The following is a 17,383-nucleotide window of genomic DNA, read 5'->3' on the forward strand; positions in this document are numbered from 1 at the left end:
GTGAGAGTGTAAGTGTGTAAGTATATATGACAGTGTATATGTGTGTGTGATAGTGTGTGAGTGCAAGTGTGTGAGAGTGTGTATGTGTGAAAGAATGTGTGTGAGTGTGTGTGTGAGTATGTGTGTGTGAGATTGTATGTAAGTATGTGAGTGTGTGTGTGTGTGTGTGTGTACATGTGATGCACACTGGGAGGGACGGCCATGTGGTGCTGGACAATGAACCCACTGGAGACTTGTGACCCCTAACACAGAAAACCCCCAAAATAAATTATATTTATCCCAAAAAGGACAGCCAGGCTGTGCCCAGGAGGCTCAGGGACGCTGCCCACGTGGACACAGACATGCGAGGAGGACCATGAAACCCCCACTGATGAGGGAGGTGGGGGAAGGGAGGGAGCCAGCAGGGAGCCAGCCAGGGGACACCATCGTCCCCTCCCACAACTTCACCTGCACAGCAGCCCCTCGGTGCAGGAGGAGGGCAGGTGTCTTGTTCCACAGGGGCCTTGACACACATGGCACCATCATGATAAAACGTGAACCACTGAGCTCCTAAACGTGCTCCGAGGCCCGCCACGTGGTTTGCACGTGTGGTATTTGATCTATACAGGATGCGCCGTTGCTCTTAAAGACAGCGATTGGTCATCAGGTCGATTTGCTAAAATACTTACAATTTCTGTGTGAAGAAAGCCCTTGTCTTTAATTTGTCTCCATTATTCACAGAGGACACCTCATGGCCTGACCCGGCTCTGTACCTCGTCCTCCGCTGGAATTGCCTGATGGCAGAGGGAGTCGAGAGCCGAGAGCCAAGTCCACACCAGCCAGCTGCGTTCCCTCCCTGCAGGGAGCCACCTTTAATTGACTAGTTAATGAGTTAGACAGTGGCCCCCTTCTGGGAAGTGCATGTCTGTGTGCCCTCAGAGAAGCTTCCTCGAGGCTGGTGGACCTCGGTCTCATTTTCACAGATTCGCAGTGTGTAAATGCAGAACCAGAGGGACATGAGCAGGCACCATGGAAACTGTGCTCCGGATCTTGGCATCCCTTGGAGGAAGGGGAGCGAGGAGGCAACTTAGGTTGATTGCGAGAGAACGAGGTGGTCCTGGCTGGAAGACAGCGCCGGGTGCGAGGGCGAGCACGTGAGCAGGCACCGTGTAATGAGGTGAAACGTCTAGAAGAGGTCAGAAGTGACTTTTAAGATGTTTCTTAAATTTCCCAAGTTAACATTTCAGAAAAAAAATAGAGCCATTTTGTTTGAGACTGAACTTGGGGGCAGTATCCACCTCCGTTGCTCTTCTCCAACCCCACGGAAGGCTTCTGTGCTCGGTCACAATCCTTGATGGTAAGTAGAGCCACTGCTGCTGCTCAGGAGATGAAGCCCAGGTGCACACAGCTGGGGGCCGTGTGCCATGGGACAGGAACTCCTTCCCGCATCCCCAGGGAGTGTCTCTGCTCCCTCTGGACCAGGGCCTGTGGGAACCTGAGGACTGTGGCCTCCCCACCCAGCCCAACCCTGCCACTGGAGGTCAGGTTCTGCTGAACAAGGGCTAGTTCCATATGTTCAGTTTTTTTTTCTTGTATTCCTTCTTTTACTTCCTCTGTTGTGTTTTTTTTTCTTTCATAAATAAACTATTTAGTGAAGAAAGCATTGAAATTAATTTTGATTGACCTCCATGCTTTGGGGTTTGTTGTTGCTTTTTAGCACAGGATCTGGAAATTACATTTATTAGAACAGAAAATCACTCCCAAGTTTTATAACTACTTAACACGGAAAATTATGTTATTTTCAGGTGTTCTTAAAATTGCAAATTAGTCCTGCTTTTGCCAGATCTAAATTGCATGCCCCATGTCCTTCCTGATAACAGCCCTCCCACATGCACGAGAGTGGTCACTGTACTGATCCTTTTGTGCAGGACTGTGCACCTGTCAGTCTCTCCAGAACAGACTCACAGTGCAGGTGCTGTCCACATCTGTCTGTCAAACATCTCAGAGACCTGACTCAGAGCCAGAGCTTGCCTTGGGCAACAGGAACCCGGTACCTAGGTCCACGTTCCTTTCCGGCCCTGAGGAAGGCGTGCATGGGCAGCAGCGTGTGACTTACTAGGTCACACACAAGTAGTGATTACTTTGTTTGCTGTTTGCAAGACATCACGGGAAAGACCTGACCTGTTGCTTGACTTTCAAGATTCGCCCCAGTGCCGAGCACCTGCAGCAAGATGGATCCTGTTTCCAGTGCTGCTCCGGAGCCCTCGCTGGGCTGCAGGGGGCTGTTGGCACTCTGCCCAGAGCTCTCTGTGTGCTCCCGTCCTGGAGGACATCCAGGCATGGAGAGCACATCCACTGAGTCCGAATAAAGGACACAGCCTTCTTTTCCACATGAGACAGGCTTCTGAAAGATGAGGAGTTTGGAAGAGAGCAAGAAAACCAGGCTCCGGGTGGACAGGACGTGCCAGCCAAGGCATACGGGAATGGAAAATGACTGAAGTCATCCGGAAAAAGCCAACCAACACTCAGAGACTGTTGAAATTAAGAAAGACCCTTCTAAATATTCTTGTACCAAAGATAAAAATATTGAGCAGAAGTTTTAAATGGCACCTAGTGCAATGGGAGGAGCAGCCAGGGGCTGACCAGGATTCAGAAGGGCTGGGCTGTGAGGACGCCGCTGGCCTTTCAGAGTGCATCAGAGCAGCACCGGCCTGCACCATCCACGTCTCACAGTGGAAAGCAACAGGAAGCCTCAGTTGATAGAGCAGGAAGCAGAGCATGTAGGCAGTAAGTCCTCGTGAAGCACCCTCCTGAGGAAGCATATTCAACACCCACAGGTCAGGCAGAGCCAGAGAGCACAGACAGGCGAGAGCCTGAATCAGTACAGCCCCACCACAGGGTGGATGAGGTGGAGTGACAGGTGATCACTGCGTGCACCTGCACTACGTCACGTGGTTCAGAAACCAGGCCAGTTGGTTAATTCTCTGCCCAGAGTACAGATTACGAAACTGAGTCAAGCTTAACAGAAGTGTTGACTGAATCACTGTGAGCACTACTGGAAACTTTGGAAATGTGCTTAAAGATGAGTTGTTCAAAGAAAGACTGGTGTTGTCAGAGATGGCAATTCACTACTCTTCTTGAATCTGCAGCCTTAGATACCCAGGGCAGTGGACAGCTCCTGGTGAAGTTTGACCCCAAAGCCCTCCTACGACATGGAAGAAAACAGGTGGAAACCAGAACAAACTCAAAAAGGAGGCCAGCACCTAGGAGCAGGGCCCCACCCTCTGGACGCCCAAGCCCCGTCTGTGGGCATCTGAATACCCTCGGGAGACGCAGACACCGTGCCAGGTCTGTCCTGTTTCCTGCCCACAGCCCCCTGTGGGTGAGCCCTAATGCTGCTCTTTCCATTTCCTGAGCCCACCCCTGGACCTCAGGTGCTTCCCCACAGGGTCCGTAGGGAGCCAGGGCTGAGCCCGAGACCAGGGCCTCCTGCTGGAGAGGGAGGCAGGGGGCATCGGGGACACACAGCTGCGACCTCCCGGAGCTGGGACCACCGCTTCTCAAACACGGTCTCGATTTTATACAGCACACCTGAGGTGCTGCCAGCCCAGTCTCCCCTGGTCTCCTCCTTGCTTCATTCACATCTGACGGAGGGTTGAAGGAACGAGAAGTTCCCTCAGCTCCTGCAGAGTCGTGGGTCCCGACTGCGCTGGGAGCCGAGCGGAGGCTCCCTTCACACACACCCCTGCCATCCCTCCACTCTGCAGCCCCACAGGTCGGAGGTGCACGCCTGAAGAGTGGACCTGGGAGCAGAGAGGGCAGCCTGGCCTCCATCGGCCTTTTGGACCTGGGCTTGCTCAGCACATCCTCGGCCTGGGGTCTGGCCTGTTCAACATGATGAGACTCGTAAAGCCTGGGCAGCGTCCGACTGCTGGAGAAGCACAGCCTAGCCGCAGAGGGGTCTGTGCCACTGCACCAGGCCAGCAGCTGCCGGACCTCCCCCCAGTGTGGGCGAGCAGCTCACTCTCCCTCTCCCTGTCTGGGGTCTGCCTGTCTCTCTCTAGCTCCAGGCCTTGCCTGGTGCTAGTCTGTACGTCTCCAGAACATAAACCACAGGTTACCTCTACAGTATTTTGTCTGGTTCCTGAGTCTCTGAGCAGAACACGCTTGTCCCTTTACAATACCATGTCCATCAATGGACTCCATGAAGCCTGCTCCGTGCTCTGAGCTATGCAGGCTTTCCCCAAACACTACCTGTGATTCATGTATTGGCATAAATCTCCCTGAAGGTCAAAGAAGACGTCCAGACCTAACTCTATAATCTTTACTGCACTGAGAATATATAAGCTCAGTTTGAAATGTTTTAAATTCAGATTGAACTTCTGTCAACTAATTCTTGAGCTTTAATCCACTTATAAATTATCAAGTTCTGACAAGTATTCGCTACAAAAATATGGAAAAAGAATATGAGAAAAACTATTTAAGTGGTGATACAAGTTAATTCAACAATTATCACAGGATGATAGGAAAAACTGTATCTCATCAAATTTTCTTAGGTGTTTATTATTTCTTATGGATAGAACATGATAGTTTAAAATGGATCACATTGGAAGTGGCATGACATTGACAGAAAGTTAACTGTTTTCACAGTTCTGCATATATTTAAACAGGAAATCAGATTCAATTTCAACAAAAACAAAAGATGGAGTTTTTGTGATAGAACCTATAAATTTCATAATTCGTGTTGTTTGCACAGAGGCCTTATGAGAACTCATCATGATCATGTGAGGTGACTTCAGTGCAAGCTGCTGATCAGCCTAACAACACAGTCACCTTCTTAAGTTACTGATAGGGCACTGCTGTGTTATTAAATGCAATTTCCTCTATTCCAGTTGATTCTGGTAGAATTGTGACAATTCTTAATGCCTAAATGAAATCATATCAATTGAAAATGCAAGCCACAGAAAAGTACTTAATCAAACGACTTGGTGTGAGGGCCTGGAATGAAGACCAAGGAGGACGTCAGGAGGCTGAGACCATGACGTGCCTATGGGGCAGGGGGGAACTCTCAGGCACAGGGTCTCTGAAGTCCAAGGGAAGGCATGCCTGGGTCTGGCTGCCTTCAGGTGGGACTACAAGTGCCACAGCTTGGATTTAGAGTCTGCACAGGAACAAACTATTCAGGCTCTGGAGTGGGAGTATTCCTTCTGTTATGGGGGACTGAGGCAGAAAGAAGCACTTCTCTGTATTAAGGACACCTGGAGCTGGACATGCTCATAATCAGGAACAAATGTCCCTAACCTCAAGGCTGGGCTGGGGAGCACGTCCAACCTGTGCCCCCTGGGTTTGGGGAACTGGCAAGGGGTCCCCAGTGTGGGCCGAGTCCTGAGGCCACACAGGAAGGAGGGCTGGCTGCACCTGCCCTGGGGAGCTAGACCCAGTTACCTATTGCAAGGCAAGAACTGGACATTCTCCTCAGTGGCCCTGAAGTGAGTGGAAATGGAGCTAGGGCACCTGGTGGAGCAGGCAGGGTCAGCAGAGCACACAGTGGCCCCCAGGACCCTCAGTTCCTTCCACACACTGCATGCAGCAGAGGACACTGCCCGTGGGAGCTCCATCCCTGGCAAGATGTGAACCACCGTGCGGAAGGCCACGGACAATCACACCCAGGATGACGAGTCAAAACGAGCATCCCGAAGCTCAGACGGTTTGAAAACAAGGGGCAAAGCAAAGTCAACGGGGTCACATTAAAGAAAGTCAGAGGAGGGTGGCTAGGGAGAAGGTGTGGTGACCTAGGGCACAGAAGGCACAGAGGAAGCAAATGCATGACATGATTCACACAGTTACAGGCAGATCCTGGGACCGCAGGGTACTGGGGCCCACTGCATGGGAGCTGCCCAGGAGCAAAGGAAAACCGTCCTCAGAGACAAGCTTTACAAAGTCCACAAGAGATCAACTTAAAAATCAGCTCAGAGATATCAGGGCGTTACTCACACCAAAGGGGCATTTCAGGGAAAATCTCAGCAGTCACATGAAAACCATCCAGGCAAGGTCTAAAGCAGAGAAATTAAGTGCATAGCGGATTTCCTGGGAAAGCACTGTCTCAGCACAGAGGCCTGCCACCTGCCCCTCTCCTGGCCTGCCTCCCACCAAGGACTTGTCTGTCTTCCTCAACTTACTGCATGAGAATAAGAGCTCACTGTCTGCAAATGCCCTGGCACGGCCTCCTGATTGATCACAAAACCAAACCCAGAAGGAAGTCGCCTGCTATGTTTGAGCAAAGAAATTTTTAAAAATGTTAAAAATTATCTATTAAACCTGTTAGTGTAATTTTTTTTTTCCAAAAGTGTGGAAAGGAGATACTTGAAAGCAAACTCTTGTATTAGAAAAGCCCATGATGTGGCAGTTTGAAGATACAGGTGAGGGCATCGCTCCCCTCACACTGTTGGAGGAAGAGCAGTAGGCCACCCACCCAGGCTGAGGATGACAGCCACCTGGCAGTGAGTAGGAACAGGGTTTGTTTGCAAGGGACACTTGGAAGACGCATGGAGTACAAGCCACCCTGGAGGTAGCCAGGGAGCAAGGCCTGCTGGGCCGTGTGCACATCTCCATGTGTCCAGTAATCAGGATGGTGTGGACAGAATCCTCCCATTACAGTTCACGCCTGTTTAACTGCACAGTTAACACGCATTGAAATGACACCCTGAAAACAGAAAAGTAGACTCCTCACTAAGACGCAGGTGGCTACAATAAAGAGGCCAGCCCGTCCAGCAGAGGTCAGTGCCACAGATTTCACAGGTGCCAGAAACACAGGAGGTCTACGGCCGACTGCTGTGGAGCCCAGTGAGAGACAACCTGAGGGCAGCTGGACTTGGGTAAGCTCTTCCAACCAAGGAGGATGGCCAGGGATTCAGCCAGCTTCTGCCAAAGCAGAGCGGAAGACCTCAGGGTGTCAGCAGAGGAGCCAGAAACCCAGGCTCTGCATCCAGATATTGGGAAATGCAGACAGATGGGCTTCGAGAGGGCTCAGACGTGTTTCAGAAACGTGGCTGGAGAAGACACGCTCCTAGAATACCAAGCCCAAACTGTTAGGAACAGGCAACGTTAAAGGAATGTTAAGTCAACTCAGATACAACACCAATACTTAATCAGCATAATCATTAATGATCAAACAGCCTGTTTAATCCTGTAACTATGAATCAAATACATGTTCTAGGGTAATATAAATTACTGAGAATCACATAGATGAAATTTAAAATCTACATAAAAAATTTGAGGAACTGAAGAGTTGAGTCTTTGTGACTTCTACGCTCTCTTCCAAACTAACCTTAATTTTATAGACACATGTGGTCAAGAAGGGATAATTCCTTTCTTAAACAACTTCAGTAAGGGATGATTAGGAAAGCGTGACACATTGTGACTGAAACCAGGCCTCAAGAAATGAAAGAAAAGAGAAATTCAGATGTTCAGAAATGAATAGTTCAACCCAGAAAAACTCATCATGGTGTCCACCCCCTTGACAGAGTGGAGAAGGGAGAGCAGATTAGTCCAGGCACGTACAGTGCTGCTGAGAACGTCCAGCGCTCTTCAGGAGAGGCGTGGCAAGCAGGAGTGGACATGCCCTCACGGTGCACTGAATTCTCTTGTGCATTTTCATCTGTACTCGATGCCCTGGGACACGGGGCCCCTTCCCACAGCTCCGCAGCTCTGAGCTCAGCACTCAGGTCAGAGCAAGAACCTAGGCACACCCTCCACCTGTCATCATGGGTTCTGCACCCAGAGGCTATGAGCCACCTGGCCAGCTAGTGTCTAATCCCCACATGGACGCACAGGGGTTCCAAGGTCACTGGTGGACCTGCACAGCTGATGAGGGCACGGAGCCCCAGGACACTCGTCCCCAGGTGGAGCTGCTTCCTGCCTTAGCTCTGGCCCTGCCCAGGGTCCTCTGGCCCTCTCCCCTACATGGGGTCCTGGGGTCCTCTCCCCTACCTGGGGTCCTCTGGCTCTCTCCCCTACCTGGGGTCCTCTGGCTCTCTCCCCTACCTGGGGTCCTCTGGCTCTCTCCCCTACCTGGGGTCCTCTGGCTCTCTCCCCTACCTGGGGTCCTCTGGCTCTCTCCCCTACCTGGGGTCCTCTGGCTCTCTCCCCTACCTGGGGTCCTCTGGCTCGCTCCCCTACCTGGGGTCCTCTGGCCCTCTCCCATACCTGGGGTCCTCTGGCCTTCTCCCCTACCTGGGGTCCTGGGGTCCTCTCTTCAGGCCCTGTGCTTTGTTTCTCTTGCTGCTATTTTTCGTGATGTTGCTGTTGAGAACAGCCCCCAGCAGAGGGCTGAGCTGTGTCTGGAGTTCTCCAGGGAGAAGCCTGGTCTGCACCGTGTGTGGCACATGTGAGAGCAGCCTTGCTCAGCATGGGTGATGGCTCTATGCTTGGGCTTGAAAGGGTAAAGTTTCTAAGCTGCAAAGCCTGAGTTAAAATGTAAAGGACTAGGTATTGTAAAGTTTCTGAACTGCACACAGAATCTGAAATTCCTGAGGCAGTTAAGACAATGCCCAGTACTGACCATTTAGTTGTTAAATAACCTGGACCCTGTGCAGTTTGGCATGTAGGCATTCAGGGCCCAAACCAATCAGTTTGAATGTATCCCCCTCCTTAGGAATGACCTATCACTCCAGCCCGACCTGTTCCCGCCAATGAATGTGCTAATCATGTTTGAGAGTTGTTGTTCAATTTTCCCTCGCCTCATGATGATTTGTTCTGATGTATGCAAAGCCCCCGCCCTCCCCCAAAAGTGTAGTTAAGCACTGCTTAACCTCTGCTCTGGGCTCTTGGCCGCTCTCCCTTCTTGAGTGAGCCTGGATCCCCAGCGCGCTGGATTGGATCCTCAATAAATCCCCTTTTGCTGATTGCATGAGCCGGTCTCTTGGTGGTCTCTTCCTCTGTCGCTCACTGGTGGTCCCTTACAGGCTCACAGCCCATGAGCCCACTTGGTGCCAAGGTGTCCTTACACAGAAACACAGGACACCTCAGGTATAGATGGGCTGCGTAGACACTGCGACCAGAGGATCTCAGAGCCCCGTGTGTCTCAACAACTGTCCAGAGTGTGCTGTGACTCTACAGAATGCAAACTGCAAGAGTGAGAATCAGCCATGTGTCAATCATATATGGAAATGTAAGTACTGCAAAATAAAAATCATCATAGATAATCTAAAGAAAAATTTAAACAGATACAATTTATGACAGGGGGAAAAAACAAACACATGTCAAAAGCTACTTGCTTCATAATTAAAGAAGCTGGTGGCAGTGTGGCTGAGTCAAAGAATGAGGATGAATTATACCCAGTTACTGGTTTTCAAAATGGCATTATCCAGTACAGATGAAAATACGCAAGAGAATTCCTAAGAACATACATCAGGTGTGCAGTTGCTCTCTGGTGTCTGCTCAGAATCCCGAGGACTGTAAGTTGTGGATACACATACCCTTGTGTAAAGTGGCCTCATGTGAGTATATAACCTAGGTGCACCCTTTGTAAGCGGTAGGTCAGCTCTAGATCACCTGCATTAACGGGCAGGACGGGAGGCTCTGTGATCAGTCTGTAGGCTGAGGCTCAGGGAAGGACAAGGAGAAGCCTGCTGTGCTCCAGGCACATGCCATGTCCTCAGGCCAGGGTGGGTCGGGCCCAGGATGTGGAGGGCTGATGTACATTGGTGTACATACATAGGCTCCCGAGTTCCTGAGCACCCTACCACGTGAGTGGCAACTCCCTGCTGCAGTCCGGCTGCAGGAGTGGGAGCCGTTTATTGTAGGACAGGAGGGGTATTTATACATTCCACACAGCTTATCTAATTAACATAAACTAGATACAGCAGTCAACCAATAAGGAATCTCCACACTTAATGGCTCGCTGGCGTTACTTCACAAACCACTCCCTCTGCAAAATGCCAGGTACCATCTTGACTTGTTTACAGACTCTAACAACTCCCAACTGCAAGAACCCAGTGCCCATCACTGGGAGAGACGAAGCCTGGTTGGTCCCTGCCATGGTGGGCGTCATGGAAGTGAAAAGGAAGCGGAGGTGGCAACATGTGACTCCTAGGGACGGAATTCTGGGCCCACAAGGCTGGACTGGCAGAACAGCTCACACACAGCAGCATTAACACAAGGTGCTGCTGAGACAGGTGGAGTGAAGCGAGTGATGACCCAGAACCAAGGCAGCACCGCGTGCGCATCAGCAGGGGAAGGTACGAGGCACCCAGAGAGCACGGCGTGCACATCAGCAGGCAGGTACGAGGCTCCTCCGGAGGCTGGGAGGACGTGGAGCGCTGGGACTTCGCAGGCATCTCCAGACAGAGCGCGGGAGCTTACAGGACTGCAAAACCACCCACGTGTCACTAAATAGTGGACGTATACCTTTGTTCAAACTATAGGGTGAGCAACCCCAGAGGGACCCTCACCAACTCCAGACCCTGTGGTGCTGTCAGTGGGGTTCGTCCTGGGTCCAGCGCTGCTCCGAGGGTGATGTGGGGGCAGCTGTGCCTGCTGGGACCAGGGACATGGACACTTTCTGCACTTTCTGCTCAGTCTTGCTGGGAACGTGAAACGGCTCTACCAAATGAAGTTCATTAAAAAAATAAATAAATAGAACTATACTAGTGTGGATAGTACGGCATAAGTACTAGAAGGACAAAATCAAGAAATGAGGCAGTAGTAATGATAGTAAGGTGGGTGGAGTTGGGGTTCCCATGGTGCCTGCTCACGTCTTGACCTGGGGTCTGTGTGGGTTTATTCAGCGATTTGTTAAGAGGCACCTGTTGATGATCCCCCAGCCTGCTCACCAGATGGGCGACGTCCTGCATGCTCCATTCACCATGCGGAGGGTTCACACCCTGCCTGGGAATCTGCACAATCAGAAGGAAGATGCTCTGTCACGTTGCCGTCACAGACCCATTTCTTTGTCCCACTGTGGACACCCTCTTCCTGAGTATGGTCCTACGATCCCGAGCATTTTGCACAAGAGATGACAACCGAAGGCACATTCTGTGTTCCATGATGGACATGTCTCTGTTCGAAATTGACAGCAAAGTTTTAAACAATGCATCAGAGATGTAGTGCCAAAGCTAAATTGAAAAACATCAATTATAGGGAATGGAGAACATGAAATGCATCTGTTCATAGTGAAAGTAATTTGAGTTTGAAGAATGGTCCTCATCTTAATGGAAGCTGTACATATTTATTGCACCCGTTTTAAAAGAAAAATATTGCTAATTTCCTATTTTGACAATGTAAAGGACCAGTAGGGGTTTTAATGAAGGACGATTTATCCAAGATCCTCCAGAAAATTTTCAAAAGTAAGGCAAAATATAAAGCTCTAATAAATTCCCTCCCATTAACTCCTTAACCACCATCGCACACATTTCAGGTAGTCGAACATCCTGGTAGGCCTGCACACAGCTAGCAGGGGCATTTACACAGCCCGTGCATCATACAGGGGAGGTGGGGGGAGACGATATATGCACCTTGCTGTGATTTCATGAGGCAAGTAGATGTGGCTGTCCCCTGCGGCTCCCAGCGCCTCTCCTACTACCATTTGGAGTCTCAGCAACATGAACACAGAGGAGCTACCTGTGCTCGCCTGCTCGTGCTCCAAGACCACTCGCCTCCCCTGCTTTTAAGTTGTCTCAGGGATTGGCCTTACTCACTGTTGGTAGGTTAAAATTGTTGAATCCCATGTTCTCACCAGAATCTCCAGTGAGCAGGTAGCTGAGGAAGTGAGATGACCCACAGGAGCCTGGTCACCCATGAAGTGCCAAGATTTTAGTTCTGCAAACACAAGATTATTTCAAAGTTCCCGTAAGTGGAATAGTTTGAGGTCTTACAGGTGCCACATCTGGGACCATCGGGCAGACTGGGTTTAAAACATGGCCTGAGGAATGACATCTGAGTCCTGGGCAACCCTGCACTGGAAGTCTTCCTGCCCTCGGCCCTGCCTCACGTGTCCAGGACCCGCCCGGCCCCGGCTGGGTCTCACACATCCAGTGAGAGTAGCTGTGACCCTCTGTGACGTCCCCTCCCATGGATCGCTGAGTTGCTTCCTGGACCACACGAGCCATCTCCCCCCGATTTACAGAAACTGGTGCCGATAAGCTCAGGTGGCTCCAGTGGCAATGATGGGTGTGGCTCTCTGGGTTGGGACCATGCAGTGGTGCTCAAAGACCAGGGAGTTCCTCTGAACTGCATTCTGCCATACCTTGTAATCGCTGGCTTTCTGTCCTCAAAATGTATCAATTTTTTCCAATTAAAAAAAAAAAAACTGAAAGGAACACAGTAGCAATCTTTGCTGTCTCTTGTTCTGAAGAAGGCCAATCACCCTCACATGCCATGCGCCTCCATTTCAAATCACACATTTGACATGTGAAGCTTTGCTTGTTGTAACCGTGGAGTTCTTCCAATCCTCTTTACTCTAACGAGGATGTGAAGGTTTTAAAAAAGTGACTCATTACAGGTCCAGGGCTCACACAGAAACTCCGGTGCCCCTGGGGTCCTGGACAGATGCCCTGTTTGCCTGCTTCCTGGGTAATCCTATCTGCCTGGAGGAGGAGCCTGCAATCTGAGCCCACTTGTCACTCAGAAACCCCAAGATCTCCAACTTTTAAAAATACAGGTAGGATAAATCTTAATTTAGCCTACTTTTTAAAATCCCATAAGCCTCAATTATTTTTCTTTTTGGTGTTAGGTAATAAATGTACAAATAATAATTTAAGAGGACAAATTCTGCCGTATAAAAATAAGTCCTAGAAGCAGTAAAGTTCTCCCATGCACTTTTCTCATTGTAATAGAATATTTCAAGGCAGACTGCAGAAAAAATACCAAACTTTCAAGGCCACCTTGCCGTGCAGGTCAGTCTTTGTGAGAAAGCTGAGTATTTGTGAGATGAGGTGCGTGCACAGTTTGGGGTCCCAGTGTGACACTGACTTCTCAGCTCGGTGCTGGTCATCTTCCTTCAGTTCTCCTGCTCTTGTGCCCAGGTCCCTTCTGCCCATGGTGTATTCAAAGTGCTTAAGCATGTCTCTCCAGGGGCTCAGATTTTTTGGCACTTTGTGTTGGAGGGTCTGAAGGAGGACTTGATAAAGAGAACAGGGAAAGTTAGCGTTCATCTGGGTGACTGTGGGAAACTAGGAGCTTTCCCACCAGCTCCTGTCTTAGAACACACACACACACACACACACACACACACACACTCCCACTCACACACACACTCACACACATACACACACACTCACACATACACACACACTCACACACACACTCACACACACACACCCACACTCACACCCACACTCACACACACATACACACACTCACACACACACTCACACACACACATACACACACCCACACTCACATATACACACACACTCTCACACACACACTCACACACATACACACTCACACTCACACTTACACACACACTCACACACACATACACACACACTCACACTCACACACACACACATACACACCCCTTTGCTGCGTGGGGTGATTTTTCAGAGAGAATGCTAAGACATCAAGAGGCACCCAACAGAGAGAAAGGCCCTGGCCTCCCAAAGCTGGGGCAGTAGCCAGCCACAGGACCAGAGGTGGACTTCCCGAGCAGGCAGAGTCTAGCCCAGAACCAATGAGGGAGGTAAGAAGGGTAGAAACCAGCAGCCGCTCCTGCTGTGGTTGGCCAGTCTCGACGTGGCTGCGGCATGCAGACTGCAGTCCTTGAGGTTCACTAGGTACCCACAAACACAAGAGCTGACACGCCATTCCCACCATTCCTCTGCCTGTCCACCACCAGCCTATTTGGACCAGGAGATGTGAGGTTTGGCCTTGCAGGAGCCTGAGGACTGGGCAGAGATGTCTCACTTTCAAGGGAACAAAGACACTGTGGCAGGGGAGCTGCGGCCCTGAGTGCTCCGTGAGGCTGTGGCTGGCACCATCCAGGACGAGGTGCTCAGCTGTCAACCCGCCACCTGCTGTGGGTGAAAACAGCCTCAGCCCTCAGAGTCCACCTCCCTCCCTGTGGATTATCTGGGTGGCAGTTGCTCAGGCCTGTCCTTAATACAAATGGGTGCCTTGATACAACGTGTGGGTGGCCAGAACAGAGTCACCTGCTGAGGGCTACAGGAGGACCTATCTTAGACTCGTGTCCACCTGTCTCCTGGCTGGCTCCTGCAGCCCGGGGTGTGCTGTTTTCAAGGACAGGAGGTGGGCTGGGAAGGTCCGCTGCACACACCTTGTGTGCCCCTGCCCTGTCTGGAAGCCGTGCTGAGCTGCTCGAGATCCTTCTCAGGAGCAGCCCGAGTTCTCGGAGGCTCCCTTCGCCCTGCAGAGGCACAGCTGCCAGCCCTCGTTCTGAGTCCTGACTCCTGTCCACATGGACGTCCCATAACCCTGTGGGACAGGCTTGGGAAGCATCTGCTAGGAAGCCCACTGGAGGACCCAGCCCCCCTGCAGGTATCCCTGACCGCCACCCAGCAAGAGGCCCAGAGCTGGGTGTGAGAGCCAGCGGCTGCCTTAGGCATGACAAGGCCGTTGGAGCCTCCGCCTCACACATGTTGGTTACTTCTAGGACGAAGCCCTTTAACTGGGCTTGTGTAACACTGCCATGACACAGAAGTAAAATACTCTTCACTTAGTGTAAAAGTCATTGTATAAATATTGTTAACAAGTGAACTTTGTAGGTGGGCATGGTGACTCAGGAGGCTGGGGCAGGAGGGTAGGGAGTTCAAACAGCCTCAGCAGCTTATCGAGGACCTAGGAAATTCAGCAAGACCCTGTCTCTAGTAAAATATAAAAAAGAGTTGGGGATGTGGCTCAGTGGATAAGTGCCCCTGGGTTCAATACACCCCCCCACACACACACCTACAAATAATAATAAAAGAAATAAAGAAATGCAACTTTGTGGCGGACACTGTGGCTCAAACCTATAATTCCAGCTACTCAAGAGGCTGAGGTGGGAGGATAGCTAGTTCAGCATTATAGCAAGATATAAAATAAAAAATAGAAAGGTGTCTGGGGATGTAGCTCGATGATAGAGCACCTGAGGCTCAATTTCCAGGACTAAAAAACAGAAAAGTCCCTTAGGCTTAGCAAGGATCTGCTCTGGAGTAGACAGTGTGTTCACGCTGCCTCGAGCAGGGCCACGCTTTGTCTTCAGAATCAAAACGTCTTGACAGAACAGGTGGCACCAGTCCTTGGTTTCCGTATCAGCACTAGAACATGCTGAGAAAAGAAACAGCATAAATCATAACTTTACCTAAAGGAGTTTGGGAAGAAATTCTGTGACAAGCAAGGACCTGAACCGCCAAGGAGCACGATTCAGCAGTCTTAATTCTAAGGCTGTGTGACACTTCTTTGTCACATTATTAAAACCTGATTCTCCAGATTTATCTAAGTGTTTCTAGATTCTCGAATTGTTTGTTTACATCATCTTTAACTCATTCCACAAATGTGCATCAAACTCCTCCTATGCACTAGGACTACCATCTACTAATAAATTGTGGGGATTTTCCATCTCATTTCTTATTCTTTTCAGAACCCAAACACCTGATTTATTCAAACTAATCTGCTTAGAAGGCAAAATAAACTCCACTGAGATCTCCCAAGTCCTGACCTAGGGCCTTGAACGCCTTACCGGGTCACTAGCGAGCATTCTGGTCCCAGTTCTCTCCCAACACTGGACTGCAGTTCCACGCGCACACAGATGCTTCCCCCCACGCCCGACAGAGGACTTGGCCACCCTGCTCCCAGGGCACAGGCCAGCGTGCTCTTTGTGCTGCCCTGAGAACAAGTCACACATGCCCCGGGAGCCGAGCTGTATCAGAAGACAACGGGGTGCGGGCACCGGGCACTGGGCACGGCGCTTTCTGAAGACTGACTGGAGTTCCCCTGCGAAGGAGCCCGGCCCGGGTCTGGGTCCTGGACCTGCAGACTTGCTCTGCCCGGGGCCAGCGACACTTTCTAAGGCCACGTTCTACGTTTTCCATTGCTCTCCACGCACCATGAAGAGAATGACTCCTACTGCGGTTTCCACCACGGCCGCACTCAGTTCATGAACGTGAAAGGGCCGATTACCCACCCAACCAAGGCTGCAGCCGGGCTCCTCTCTCGAGACAGCAGGACCTGGGGGCCAGAGAAGTGGGATGGCTTGCTGTGCCCTTCCCCTGTGCAGGGGAGCCAAGACCAACCTGCATCAGCCGCCACGGGGGGGGGGGGACCCAGCCCATGGGGAGGAGGGGGCGGGGAGAGACCCGGCTATTTCATTCCTGGTGAGCGTGGCTCAGGCTGGAACTTGGGAACTTGTGCCAGAGGCAGTGGCGGCGGGGGCAGGGCAGGGTGGGGGGACAGGGGGACAGCACAAACCCTGTCCTGCCACTTCAGCAGAACTGAGGTCGGGTGGGGGGCTGCTCTGCTGCTCAGGAGGTGCTGATGGCACTAAGGAGACCAACCATAGGCCACCAGTAGGCCAGGTGAGCCGCTGCAGCGTTCCAGGTAGGCACAGGGACATGGAGGGAGGAGCCACTTGACAAGGGGCAGTGTGTTGCTGTTGGGGCAGCCGAGCCGCCTCCCAGGAAGGAGGCCCGCTCTGCCCCCCTGGGGCTCCTGGCTGTGACCTCAGTCTCCCTCCGTGGCCCACCTGTCCCCACAGCCACCATCCACTCTCTACCTCTACCCAGCCCTGGGCCTCAGCTCCTGTTACCTCGACTCTGTTGGGAAGAGGTCACCTTGTGGCTGCTAAAGCCCAGGCACTGAGACAGCACAGAGCCTGGTGAGACACACACTGCCCACAGCAAGGTGGGACTGCATGGCTCAGGGCACCCAGGGCAGGGACGGCCACCGCCTTAGATTCCACATGAATGAGAGGCAGTGTTTGTCTTTCGGAGCCTGCCTTGTGTGCCGAGCATAATGCTCTCCAATTCTGTCCACGTGGTTGGAATGAAAAGCTTTTTTTTTCTTAAAGACTGAATAGTATTCCATCACGTAGACATACCACGTTTTCTGTATTCATTCACCCGTGTTCTTATCACCTACAGCATAACTGTTTGGTCATTATCTCAGTTTAATTATTTCACATTGTATTCATGAATCATAACATTACTTTGTATCCTATAAACATAAACAAAGATAATTTGTCAATTATAAATAGAAATTTTTAAAAAATGAATAAAAATTATCAAAGCTAATAAAATTGTGGAAAGCAAAGTGGCTGCGAGGGCTAGCAGTGAGGAATGGCCCTCCTCAGGTGTCCTATGTGACCAGGCAGTGGTCACTGCAGCCAGCAGTCCCAGGCTGCACAGAGGAGGTGGCCATGCCCCGTAACAAGAACAAACCTGGAAGCCCCCATTGGGGGAAGTTCTGCTGT

The sequence above is a fragment of the Urocitellus parryii genome, chromosome 14 (assembly GCF_045843805.1).
Source record: "Urocitellus parryii isolate mUroPar1 chromosome 14, mUroPar1.hap1, whole genome shotgun sequence".
NCBI classification, from domain to species: domain Eukaryota; kingdom Metazoa; phylum Chordata; class Mammalia; order Rodentia; family Sciuridae; genus Urocitellus; species Urocitellus parryii.